Genomic DNA, 12626 nt, shown 5'->3' on the forward strand with positions numbered 1-12626 from the left:
AGTTTGGGTTTTAAGCGGGACCACTGTGACCCCTCCAACCTTCCCGGATCCCCTGGCTGTGTTTTCTGAGGCCCTTAATTGGTCATCCATGAGTTGCTTGTATATTCGTGTGTTTTTAAATTAAGTTTTTTTTAATTTTTATTTTTATTTTTATTTTCTTTGTTTTCTTTTCTGTTAAGTCTTTGTTTTTGTTTTGTTTTGTTTCTGTTTTTGTTTTGTTTTGTTAGTTTATTTATTTATTTATGTGGTATGGTTAGTTAGTTTATTTCTGAGTGTTAAAACTTTTTTTTATTTTATTTCAAACATTGCATAAAAAAAAAAACAAACAAACAAACAAATAAAAATAAAAACAATAAAAATAAAAAAAACAACATCTTCATCATCTTCTTCATCTTCTTCATCTCCATCATCATCATGGCTTGCCTCTATTTTCTCGCACTTGTAGAATCTGCAGCAACTCCACATGGTCCTCATTTTTTCTCTGCAGTGCTTCCACGTGCTGATTGGCACAGTAGAGCCGCTTCTGCAAGTCCGCCACCATAGCCTTCAAGGAAGCTATTTCCTCGCTCATCGCGGCACACTCCCTTGTCCTCGCCAGTAATCGCATGCCCAAATTGGTAGCGGAGACCGCGTGGAGCACAGTTAAATTGTGGGACTCCTCCACCGCTGCCTTGTCAGACCTCTGTGCCACATGCAGATGATCTGTCGGTGTGAGCTTGCTGCCAATCATGCCTCCCAGCAGCGCTGCTCTGTTCGGCGTTGCCTCAGAAAAGTTTGGTATTATCTCAGCAAAGTTTGAGGCCGTGTCGTGATGATATGAAGAGTTTGGAAAGACAGTGTTTGGAGGAGCCCTTGTCTGGGCATTCGGAGGTGCAAGGGAGAGCTCAAGGTTGAGATCATCAAGGTGAGTGCATGAGGATGCCATTTTTTTTTTTCTGTTTCTGGATTTTTTGATGTTTTTCCTTGAGTTGCAGGAAGAAATGCTGGGTATCATCTGCTTGCAGAGGTGTGGTTTAAATAGACATATGCTGATGAGAGAGAGCCAACACCATTTCGGATTTCCCGGGCATGCTCGACCTAATCGCTTCAAGGGGGAGCACCTTTACTTTACTTTTCTTTTTTTTTTTCCTCCGTGTTTTCTGGTGTTTTATTGTTTTGCCCGTTACTTTCATTTTCTAGAGCTTTGTGTTTTTGCCTTTCCCTTTCGGCTATCATCTTTATTTTATTTTAGTTAGGGAACTGTGCTTCCATTTCCGTTTGTCGTCTTCGTTTGATTTAAGTTTGGAAAGTGTGCTTTCTTTTCCGTTTTCTTTTTCCTTCTGCAAATTTACTCTTTTATTTCCAAAACAAAATAAAGACAAAAACAACCAAAAAAATAAAATAAATTAAAATAAAAACATCAATAATGCAGTAGAAGTCATTTCTTCACAGTGCTCGGTGTCTCGACCATTGGAGCTTTGAGTTTGGCCCTCTGGCTGTCCTCTTCCTGGGCTTCATGCACAGCCTCTTGGGGCTCACCACTTGAGCTCCCAAAGATCGTAATCTTAGCTTGAGCGTAACTACTCTCACGATCTGCTTGCTTGCGTTTACCCGGTCGGTCTAGGTCTTCCAGCTGTTTTCGCATGTCGCGAGAGTACAACTCTACCATCTTTGATAGGTTTCTATTCTCGTCCCGCAATACTTCTAGCTGGTGTCGATTCACCTCCACTATCCTTGACCTCTCCCTTTTCAAGCTTTTTATAGCAGTCTGACACTCTTCAACCATACTTCGCTCCGCCGCCAACTGAGCTTTAAGCACCTCTACCTCATGGGACTTCGCAAGTAGGCGATGACCCAAACTTGCGACTGTTGCCGTACTCTGCACGCTCAGTGCCAGGGCATCGCTCACGACCCGGTTGTCATCCCTTGTCCCCAGAACACGTATATCTTTAGGAGTCACTAAATTTCTAGCCACTCCAATGGCAACATCGTTGTCCAGGAGTATTGAGTCAGTTACTGTCACAGGCCCCCGTGCGGAAGCAAAGTAGGGCATCCATACTGGTGCCGCTGCTTGGCCTCGTGTCTGAGTCGGTGGAGCTAGGTTGAGATCCAACGAAAATGGGTAGTTAGAGGCCATTTGATTTCTCACTCTCTTTTCTTCTTTCTTTCTTTTCTCTTTTGTGTGTTTCTGAGTTTACGTTTTTTTTCACCCTTTCTTATAGACTTAGTCTTTGACAAACCCTAGCCATTACAGCATCTGAGCATTTTCTGAAACTCCAGCATTCCTTGAGTCCCACAACCTTCTCGCCTTCCAACCATACCCAACTCATTTATCACGACGTGTCTTTTCTGAACGAACGCGTTCAGTAAAGTCTTCGCGCCTTTCCATGAGCCCGTAATTTTTGCTTGTGGAGTCTGCGGCGCCTCTATGCGTTGACACGTGTCTCGCCCTGTCTGTTGGTCCTTTAAACTGAACCGAGACATCATGACCCATGTTAAAATCCCGCTCTTTGTGTTGCTAATCACGGTTCGATAGTTTGTTTTTACAAAACTAAATAATAATAAAAAGCCGGAAATGAAAACAAATTGTGGGTCGGGTTTCACTTTAGTTTGGGTTTCAAATTGGGTTAAATTCACCGTGGTTTGTGTTTCGAAATTGTGGGCTTTGGGCTTCAAAATTTTTTGGGTTTCAGAATTGTGTGATTAGGGTTTACTATTTCATTTTTTTGTTTGTTTGTTTGTTTGTGTTGTAATTTTTATTTTATAATTATTTTGTTTTTGTTTTCTTTTGTGATTTTGTGATTTTTTTTTTATTTGCTTTAATACCTTTCATTTGTTGTTATGACATTGTTTGTGGCTAATTTTTAAACATTGAGGACAATGTTCATTTCTAGGTTTGGGGGTATTGGAGTTTAGCAAGTAAACTTGGTTTTTCTTAAAATTAAAAAAAAAAAAAATTAAATTTCTTTCTTGTTTTGAATCTTGTTTTGTTTAGTCACTTTCCGAACACATTTGATGAGATTGTGATAAATGTTTGCATGACTTAAATGAAAATTGGATTTCATATAAATAAATAATAATTAAAAAAAAAATTGGCATTGTTCTAGCATGATATGCTTGAAACCTTCTTTACACTTGCCATTTGTTTCATAATTTTCCAATTAAAGGATTTGCATGATCTAAAGAATTGTATGAAGCATAAATTAGACTTATATAACCAACCATATAAAGTGAGCTTTTGAGCCTTGTACTTCAATTCATGAGTGTTATACACATACTCTTAATTTCTTGTCATCTAAGTTGTTGTTTGATCTCATTATTCATTGATTTGGTTGAACACTTAAAAGTCATTTATTCTTATGCAATTTGACTTCACGACATTTAAGAAGTGATATTAAGGCCCTCTTTGGATCGTTTGTGCCTTTCAAGCTAACCTTATGCATGCTTAAGCATGATTTTCCATTGTTAACCATTTTGAGCCTACATGTAAACCTTTTCTTTCATTTACCAATTATATTTCCTCGCCTTAGCCCGAAAAACAAATATTTACCTTTCTAAGGAACTCATAGGGAATGGGTGTTACATTTCGAAAGAAAAAAAAAAAAAAAAAAAAATATATATATATATATATATATATCACACAATTGGTGAAAGAAAAGAGAAAAGTTGTGATTAAGTGGTGGTTGAATGAAATTTCATTTTTGGGTTTCATTTTTGGGCCTTCAAAATAAATTGGTGGTTGTTCAGGAAATGAGTGAATCAATGTAAATGAAGGTATAAGGAGTTTTGATCATGTAAAAGAAAAATAAATTCTCATTGTGATGATTCGAAGTCTTGTAAACAATTGTTTTATGCTCTTATATTTTGAGTTCCTTGGACTTTGTTTTATCCATACCTTTCATTTCTTACTCACCTTACACCCTTGGCCCCATTACAACCTATGTTAAAGACCTAAATTGATCTTAAATGTCATGTGGTTGAATTGCATTCATTTTTCTACTTTTAAGTGTTTGGCATCCTTCTTGAGATCATATTAATGCAAGTTCTTCATCTTTCTATTTCGAGTTAAGTCTTTATGGTTTAACTCTAATCTCATGTTTATAACTGAGTGTTGCATTATAGCCCTCTTCCGAGTGATTCATTTGTGAGAGGACAACTTTGGTGAGATTTGAAGTTGAACTTGTGCTTTGTATGATTTTTGAAATTGTGTGAAAACTAAGATTGGGGAATTTGTTGCATTTGGCTATCACACTACCAAACTTTGAGCATATTATGTTTTGAACTTTGCCGCTTTGTGAATAATGTTTAAAATTGAGCTTTTATTGTTAAAACTTTTGAGTCATGTGCATGAGTCATTTCTCTTCAGAAAATGTTCAGAAAGATTGTTTTGAGTTCTTTTTATTTTTGTAATTTTTTTTGTTTTGTTTTGTTTTGTTTTGTTTTTTTGTTTTGTTTTTGTTAATGTAATTATTTTTTTTGTTTTTGTTTTTTATTTTGCTTAAGGACTAACAATCTTTTAAGTTTTCTAATTACCTTGTTTTACAGAGTCAGTAAAACGTTTGTGGGTATCGTATCTGTTAAACCCTCAGGAGACACAACTCCTCCTACTAGGGATGCCTAGAGGTTTAAAGGCTTGTTGCATATGCTCAATGCAATCGAGTTACCTACGAAAGTGGTCTAGTTAACTTCTTGTTTGTTTTTATCTTTGTTTTCCTTTTGTTTTGCTCGAGGACTAGCAAAATCTAGGTTTGGGGGTATTTGATCGGTGCATATTTACATATCATTTTGTACCCTTCTAGCTTATGATTTGGTTATGTTTTTGAGTTAAACTTGTGCTTTTAATCCTTTTTGTGTTTATCTTTCAGTTCATTGAGCTTTAGGTAATAATGAGGGCTTTGGATAGTAAATGATGCAATCCATGCATGTTAGGGCCTAATTTGGATGAATGGATGAAGAGCTTAAAGACAAACTCAATTTTGGCTACAGTCCCCTGCCAGCCCAGTTTCGTAGGTCATATTGCAAGCTTTGTTTCAGCAACCTACATAGCTCGGATGAGGCCACATTCTTCATGAAAGTTGTTCCAATGGGTGTGTAATACAACATATCCAAAATTCAGCCCCATTGGATAATTATGGAGTCTGTTACCTAGCAAACACAGAGCCATGCTCAGGATGGATTTTATCAGCGCGCAAAATGAGTTAGCAATTTGTTTTGGCCTTAACTTCCTCCTCCGACCTTGGATTGGCCCAAATGATATATGGCTGGAAAGAAGACATTCTGAACTTCAAGTTTGAGTGCTTAAAGTCTTAATTTGCTTAAGGGAAGCCCAATTCGTAAGCCCTTGAAGTTTCTGGTCATGCTGACCTCAGGATGAGCTATTATTTCTGGTTGGAAGCTTGGTCATGGTGACATGAAGATGAGCTAGGGCTGCTGGTGGGATTTATTAGTGAAGTGCATCAACCATTTCAGATTTTATAATGGAAGTGTTGTATGCATTAGTGAAGTGCATCAACCATTTCAGATTTTATAAAACAAGTGTTGTATGCATTAGCCATACTTAATTCAGATTTTCAGCTTCCTTAGGCCTATATATAGTGAGGTTTCCCAAGCTTGTAAACACACCCCAAGGGGCGGAGCTCTCAAACACTTCTCTAGAGCTCCCTTCCGTTCTTTCCCTCAAATTCTCTTAGTTTCTCTTTCTAGTTTTCAATTGTTGTAATGAAATCTTTTGTGTTGAAATTTTCCTTAAGTTTTTCTTAGTTCCACTTTACTTTTCATTATGTAAATTCTTTTCTTTAGTCTCAAGTTTAGTTAGTTTCCAAGTTTCAATTATGGTTCATGTTCTTATTCATTATGCTTATAAGTTAATATGCTAGTTTGAATGATTGATCACCATTAAGGCTTGCATGTTAGCTATTTTGGTTTGAATTAAGAGTATACACCATGCTTTAATTTGAATTGAACTATGAATAGGAAGAGTATGTATGGACATTCGACAACAGGGATTAGATACATGCTTGGTTGTTTAAATTGTTCTTCTATGCTTAATGGGTTCCTAATGCTTAATTTTAGGTTAGACAACAAATGATCAAATTAGGGAATTAGGAACACAAGGTTATGACCACACACCATGGCTTAATCATACATTAGCTAGAATCAATCCGTTAATCTAATTGAACTTGGGAACTTATCTGCTTGAGTTAGTTATTTTCTTTCTTCCTTATTTTATTTATTTCCTTTCTTTTTCATTTCTGTTTTGTGTAGGAAAAATGAATTGGATCATTCAATCACCAATCCTCGTGGGATCGACCTCGCACTTACATATGCTATACTACCAAACGGCTCGTGCACTTGCGAGTATCACAAGTTGAGGATGCAACTGAATCCATTTTGGTGCAGCTGTATCTACACAACAATCAGCCAAATTTATTATTACACCCCTAATTGTTTTGTACCCACTTGAGATTTCATAACATGTATGGTCGGTTGAAATAGTACAAATAAAAATATAAAAAACGAATATTTCGTGAGCCTCTTTGGTGTTGACCTAAAATAGAAGGGTCTTGAAGGTCGACCCTCCTATGTGGGTCTCTCTGTAAGTCTGTACTAAGCTTTTAAACTATAATACTAACCTAGTTCAGCCATGGTAGCAGTAGAGTATCACGATTTCTTGTAGAGAGTCTTCTTCCCTTTTGCAGCACTTTAGTTTCTCTCTCTCTTAGATAGGGTGAGATCTGATTTGAGAGTGATTTGCTGCAAGGGAAGGGACCTCTATTTATATATGCATCACATCGATACCTTGCCTATCAAGAAGTAATCGTGTGTCCTTGTTGCATTTAGATTAGGTTTGGTTCAATCCATAATATACTAGGAATCCTCTTTACACTTGTTTTCTTTAATAAACTCTGTATAAGTGTTTAGATAGAAGACTAGGTTTTGTTTCCTGATCAACTAAGAAAACCGAATCCTCTTAGGATTAGAAGATCACCTTACGTGGACTAAGACAAGATTTTGTCTTACATTCTCCCACTTGATCGACTAATCCCTAAGTTTCTATGTTGATCACTTAAGGCCTTTGTGAAACATAACTCTAGTTGATTCCTTCAAGCAATTGTCAGTTTTAAGGAATGTGAAAGAACCATCAAGACCTTACTGAATATCTAATACTCCAGGGTCTTTATAATCACATTTAACATCCTTTAAAACCACATAAGCTTCCATCAAGATTAAACAGAAAACAAACATGTTCTATTGTAGAGTTTTATGAACACATTCATTCATTGTCCCTTTATTCGACTGCCAAGGTCTAATCACTTGTTACAGTGACAATTCTATCATGAATGAAATTTGCACAGATATCTTTAGCTAGCTTTTCTGTTTCATTTCATTCAAGCATTAAAACGCATACTCATCCATTAAACATATAATTGCTTAATGAAAAGATAAATTCCTTTATTTGAATCTCAAAACCAGATCATCCTCCATTGAAACCAAAAGTAACTGTGAACTTGCAAAAAACAATAACAAAACCGAAATTACTTAAACTTAACAATGCTTCCACTGTTTTAAGCATCCAAATTATTCTTCAGTCCCATGCTGCGAACATGCCTGTGAAAAACTGCATTCCTTAATCCCATGCTCATAACATGCCTATGGAACACTGCATTTGGGACTCCTTTAAGAGACTTCCGTCAAGACTAGAATGCAGAATGATCATGATCAAACTTAATTTGTGTTTACAAAGGTCACTTTCATTCATACGCCCTCCCTTTAGAGATTACCAAGATCTCTCCTTAATGACTCTGGTATGAATTCATGTCTTTATGCATTGACTATAGCTATCTATAATGCATGATGACATGTAACTGGATTCATTTGTCAAGAATAATAAACATAAAACTGAAGTCACATAATTCATTAAAAGATTGAACCAAACAGTAGCAAACAAAATAACTGAACTGTCTCTAAGAAAATAACGAAATTAAGTGGAATAAAACTCGGCTCCCACTGATTTTGCATATAGAAAATGAATGGCATAACCAAAATCGAATCAAATTTCCCATTAAAACTTTTGGGAATAACCTCATACAGTAAATCAATCAACCAATGCAATTTCCTTTCATTTACCTTCTACCTTACAAGCTTGAAACAAAAAACCTTAATGCTTATTAGTAATCATAAATTCAATGAAAGGTAAGAGTCATTGATTAACCACTGTTAACTGAAAATATGAATTAACAATAACAATTAACACATCCAAACAAACTTTGTTCGTATTAGCCTTAAAACCCTTAATGAAGAACTGGAACATTAAGTGATTAATCATAAACAGTCAAAACTAAATGTATGCAACAAAGAAGATCATTGAACGCTCCCACTGTTTTAAAACATATATTTTGCATGTTACAAAATGGATCAATACCATATAAAATGAATTAATACATTATAAAACTTTATCACAGTCCAATCCTTAGAGTTAGAGCTCAAATTTAATTTATTCAATTCTTTCTCAAACAACACTTTACATGTAAGTTGCACGTAGATGAGAAAAACAAAAAAAAAAAAATCTGTAATGGAAGCATTCAACTTTATTCCACTTGTATCTTAAACACCGATTCAATTTTCTTTAAGCAATACAAGTAGAAAACAATAAGCATGGTAAGAACTTTAGTAGCCAAAACGAAACAGTCAGTCATCCAAACAGTTCCAAGTATGCTTATTAGTACTCAGAAAACTTCAATGTGTCAAAACCAGAAAAGAATTCCAAGTATGCTCCAAAACCTATATGAGCTTTATCAAATACAAGATAATAAGGTATTGAGTGTGAAGCCCAAAACTTTACATCACTTCTCCCACTTGGGCAAACACTCACTACTTTGCTACTTCAATATATAGTGCACCAATAACCTTATGATTAGAAACACTGTGACAAAAAAGGTGTAAAAGAACTTTCAAGGCGTGCTCCTAATGTACTTCACAATATAAGCCTAAATGCACAAAACTGTCAAGAAAATTCCAGCAATGATATGTGATTACTTGAGAATTTACCATAATTAATTTATAAATCGGATTAGCATCAAATTTAATGCAAACAAACTAGAGCCATTAATCTTCAAACAGAAAAATTAATGAGTCGTTTTATAGCAAATTAAAAAGTCTGAAATTGACCTACAAGGTTACTCAGAAAATCTGTCAGCACATACTTTTCCTGAACGCAGATCACTAATAAAATTCTCACAAATAATCTATACATCCAATAATCACGAAACTTTATAGCATTCAAGAAGACACATATATTCTCAACATACCAAAATTTCAGGTAATTTGAAGATCTTTAGGTGAGTCATTCAACAATCTTTATACATAATGCAGAAACTGTCAGGAAAATTCCTGTGCATCTGTTTCAACTTTATAATTTCACCAAAAATTCAATTCTCAATATATTTTCATGAATTCAGCGTCTAAAGAAAGCTTAGAAAATGATCCTTATCTCCTAATTTTATCACAAATTAATTCGTACTACAACATTATGTAAATAGACATCATAGCAGCATAGTTCAAAACTGAAAAATTAGTTAACTATAGAATTATGAATGCTATCAATATGCTCCTCAAAATTTAATTATCCTTATGTGCATTCTGAACATCATAAAACCGTAAGTTCCATGTAGGTGCAAATGAAACAATTAATACCATATCACAAAGGTAGAATATAAATATCACTTTATCAAGTTTAAAACACTTCGAGCAATCAAAAGATCATTCGTATCTTGAGTATCTTATATGTTGCAATATGCCACTTTTGATTTAAACCAAAAATTAATGAACCTCAATCAAAAGTGCAATTTTATCCATACAACTCATTCAATCAAGAAATAATAGTAATACAATATTCTTAAACATGATAAGCTTCATATTGCATGACATCTTCTTTGAAATTATAACAAAATTTGCCATGCAAAAAGTCCAAGTTTTCTTTCAGTGATTATTCAAGAGTTATCCTTCCTTGGGTATCTTTCTCAATAATATGCATGAATTCTATATAACATGATAAATAATTAGACGTTGATAAAACTGAGAATTGAGAACGTTGATACAATATTCATGTCAATAGAATTCAGATATTCCTGAAATGCAAGCGATGCATCTGCAAATTAATACTTGTAAAGCATGTAAACTTACATTCACAAGACAACTTTCTCTTTATGCTTGAAATTCAAAACTGAAGGTGTTTAAACATTACACTAATCATGCCATAAAACACATGCTGCAAAAACCAATTATCATTATAAACTTTAAATTGAATTAACTTATTAATTCAGATAGGCATGTCCGTCATTAGACTTTAATTCAACTGAAATGGTGCTTTCTGGACTTAACCAGTTAACCAAACAATTATATTGAATCAGCCTTAATTAAGTTTATAAACCAACCAGCATAACAAAGCTTACAAAACCAGCCAATCTTATATTGCTTTAACTTGATGTTAAAACACAATCTTATCTGTCAATACGACTTTATGTGATCCAAACCAATCAAGTATGTATCAATCCCTTTACACCTATGGATCAATCCAACTGTATGTATGTCAAGAAATAGTCGCTTAATTTCATATGAAAACAACCAAACATCAACCATATTCATACATAAGCAAAACATATAGCCAAGCAAGAGAGTTCCATAATAGCTCACGTTTCCCTTTATGTGATCAACCAAAATGTCTTTCCTTGAGTCATGAAAACAACTTTTATGACTATTTAATATCACTATTAATAAATTATCATCAGCAACTCATACACGCGAGATTTATCAAAACCGATAAATAGAACACGTATCATGTGACAATCCATATAACAAAACAAAACCGTATATGCGCCTAATAGAGTTAAGGTTCATTGTGACATTCCGAAAAGTTTTTAAAACACAAACATATCTGTACATTATTGATTCACACCTGTGGGTAGAGAATCAAACATGTTTTTAGTGATTTATCAAGAGAGTTCATATATGAATTCCTTTCATAGGTTAAATCCTCACATCTGTGGATAGAGGGAAATTCCTATTAATTCACATATGTTGTCTTTTGCATCACTCCACCATGAATATACATGGATAAACTGTCCTCAAAATCTTTACTTAAATACGTTAATTTATACCTGTGGGTGTAAATTACCATATTCCAAAATCCCAGACAATGAACTACATAAACTTCCTGTGCAAGAAAACTCACATCTGTGGATGTAGAGAAGACTTGATAGTTTATGCGGTCTACCATCCAGATTGTTCCATCATATTATTATCAATCTGTACAATTCCCATCTGTGGATGGAGAATAATACAGAAGGCTACTAATATAGATGCAATTATTGACCAAACTATAGAGTTTAAAACCTTCTCATACAAACTGAGCAGCTGTGGCTCACTCAATTTGCATAGCAGATTCCAAATCATTGATCAAAAGTCTTTTACAGCATGATCGAGCAGTAATAACCTTATGCCCTTGATCATACCTTATCAAATAAGATATGCAATTTGTTTAACACTACATGCTTCCATGACTAATGATCAATTACATGCGAGCAAGATATTATGAAACAAGTAGCCTTATAAGCCAATTATTGAACACGCAATCATTCTAGTTTCAATATATATTGTGTTGCGACATTTAAACTATAATACTACTTTATGAGCAGAGATAACCTTATGCTCTTTAACAGTTAAGATTTGCAAACAAAAGAAAAACTGCATACTTTATAGCTTACGATCAATTAGTCAGATTAAAGAACAAAAGCCTAGAGCTCTGATACCACATGTAAGTCTGTACTAAGCTTTTAAACTATAATACTAACCTAGTTCAGCCATGGTAGCAGTAGAGTATCACGATTTCTTGTAGAGAGTCTTCTTCCCTTTTGCAGCACTTTAGTTTCTCTCTCTCTTAGATAGGGTGAGATCTGATTTGAGAGTGATTTGCTGCAAGGGAAGGGACCTCTATTTATATATGCATCACATCGATACCTTGCCTATCAAGAAGTAATCGTGTGTCCTTGTTGCATTTAGATTAGGTTTGGTTCAATCCATAATATACTAGGAATCCTCTTTACACTTGTTTTCTTTAATAAACTCTGTATAAGTGTTTAGATAGAAGACTAGGTTTTGTTTCCTGATCAACTAAGAAAACCGAATCCTCTTAGGATTAGAAGATCACCTTACGTGGACTAAGACAAGATTTTGTCTTACACTCTCCCCAACCAAAATCATTATAATACAGAGGAAATCTGCAATAACTATAATGTAACCACCTCTCCTTCGGTAAAACTACAAGCACAATTTGTTGATGAAACTAGAAGTGACTATTTGATCAAGTAATAACAGTACTTTGTCGAATTAATACCAACATAGGGAAATTAATTCTCTTAATTTTGCGCTCGAATTAATTGGAGATGCATAGGCAACGAACTCTTTCAAATTTAGCCATGACTTCCTCCTCCAAGTTAAGAGCATCCGCAATGGTTACTCAACAGTTTTGTTCAGTTTTTTGAACTTTTTGGGCAGCTATTGAACTGAACTGCAGTTTCACTTGTAGTGGTACAATTCAATGGCTTACAAATTAAAAACTATATATTTTTTTAAATAATTGAATAAAATAA

Source organism: Prunus avium, chromosome 1 (assembly GCF_965620075.1).
Source record: "Prunus avium chromosome 1, drPruAviu1.hap1.1, whole genome shotgun sequence".
Classification (NCBI taxonomy): Eukaryota; Viridiplantae; Streptophyta; class Magnoliopsida; order Rosales; family Rosaceae; genus Prunus; species Prunus avium.